The sequence below is a fragment of the Fukomys damarensis genome, unplaced genomic scaffold, assembly GCF_012274545.1.
Source record: "Fukomys damarensis isolate Sample0158 unplaced genomic scaffold, DMR_v1.0_HiC HiC_scaffold_34, whole genome shotgun sequence".
In the NCBI taxonomy this organism is placed as follows: domain Eukaryota; kingdom Metazoa; phylum Chordata; class Mammalia; order Rodentia; family Bathyergidae; genus Fukomys; species Fukomys damarensis.
The window spans coordinates 13,455,664-13,457,677 of record NW_022900946.1 but is presented as its reverse complement, the minus strand read 5'-3'; positions in this window follow the sequence as shown (position 1 = coordinate 13,457,677).

The following is a 2,014-nucleotide window of genomic DNA, read 5'->3' as shown; positions in this document are numbered from 1 at the left end:
ATGGTCCTGAGCTCATGTATTTTTTTGTCAGTTTCTGCTCTAGAGTCTCGAATCGTGACTTCCATTTTGCTAACTATCTCTATGGTTATCTGGGAAATTATCTCTGTTTTGAATTTTTCTAGAGCTTGATTGATCTGTGTAAGTGTTTTCTCATTTTTATTTTTGTTGTTGGGCTGTCCTTGGTTTAATCTGTGGGTTATCACCCAAATCTTCCTCATACATTTGCGCCCTAGATTCTGTGTCTCTAACGACCCACAGACATTCTCATCTTCATAACATCAGAGAAAACAGCTCATCAAATCATCCGCAATGCTTTATCCCAACTGATACAATCAGCAACACAGTAAGATCAAGCACAACTTGGACACTGACCACCTGTGGTAGTCACTAGTCTATCACCCTTAAATCATTTGAATTAAATTGAAATCAAGAAGCAGTCCAGAACATGTCTGCAGTGAACAAAATTTCAACATAGTGTATTTACCATTTAATGGCTCAGACAGAGCGAGGATGCAAGACCCCTGGTCTCAGTTAGCTGATGGCTGAACCCCATGACGCTGATTGACCTCAGTCTGCAAGGCCCAGAATGGGTTGCCGAACCTTCTGAATGGTTGAACTCCACAACGTTCTATACAGGTTTCCCACACCCTTTCTTTAACGATGTTCAAAGTTGGGAACTCAGAAAAATACCCCTGATGACCACCTCTGCCTCTGCAGAGTGGGTCCAAAGACTGACACAGGAGGTCTGAGAGTGCGGTCGGGGGGACGACTTATGGGGGTTCAGGGGCACCCGCGTGGCTACCTTCCCGGCACTTGAGCGATGGTGGCTGGGTTGGGAGCAGGCGTGGTTCTCCTTCCCGCGGTGGATTGGGGCCCAGGCTTCCTCGCGGTGCTTGAGCGATGGCCCAGGCTGTGTTTCATTATCTTCCAGACCTCACTTACCTCCTCTACCCCACCTGAGTCCAGACAGGTGCCCTTCAGAGCTGTGAAGTGTGTGTTGCTCGTATGTGCAGAGTCCCTGCGAGGAACGTGACCATTATGTACCACAACACAGAAATACATATTTGGGGAGGGATTAAAGGGTGCAGGGAGAGGGAGGGAGAAGGAGGAAAGGAGATTTTCAAAAGCCAAATTATGTGCATGTACCAACTCCCCTTGGTGAGTATAATCACTCTGTATTCTAGACAGGGACCAATTTTAAAAAATAAGTCCCCTTCATAATCCTCAAACTCCCTCGGTGGCTGAATTTACCGTGTTTCTCATTTTCTCAATTTGGGTTTCCAGTGGGCCGGCCCCCACCTCACTCACACCTCAGACCGAGCACAAGGATGAATGAGTGATGAGTCTCTGGCTTGACATTTTTCCTCTCATTGTGTCTGAGGGAGGGTGAGTGCTGTGAGTGCTGTGAGTGTGTGTGTGTGTGTGTGCGCACGTCAGCATGTATGTTTGAGCATCAGGGTCCACGTGTTAGCACAGGCGTCTGAATGGATGCGAATGGCTCATGTGTGTGGGTGTTTATACCACTTTTGTCCAAATAGTGGCTTCCGGGAACATAAGGTTAAATGTGGATCCATGAACCACACGTGACCACTCCATCTGCCTCGTTCGGTGAAGGAAAAACCCTGTCTCTAAGAGCAGGTATCTTACCTTTAGTGATCTTTTCACAACCAGATGTGGCCCAGAGAGGAAGGAGGCTTTTTGGCAGGTTAACACTTTCCTAGGATCCCATTGCAGGGATGTCCGGGCTCTTGTTTTGTCCCTACTTTGTGCTTCCAAACTAGGCCTTAAAACATGTGACGCCAGCCAGGTGTGGTGGCGCACACCTGTAACCCCAGCCCTGAGGAGGCCGAGGCAGGATTGTAGAGACTTTGAGGCCAAGCCTGGGCTACATGGGACAAGCTGACTTACAGTGACATCCAGTCTCAAAAGACCAAGTCAAACCAAATCAAACGCAGTAACGACATGAAAAACATGTGACACCTTTATTAGGGAAATTGAAATGCTAGCTCAAGAA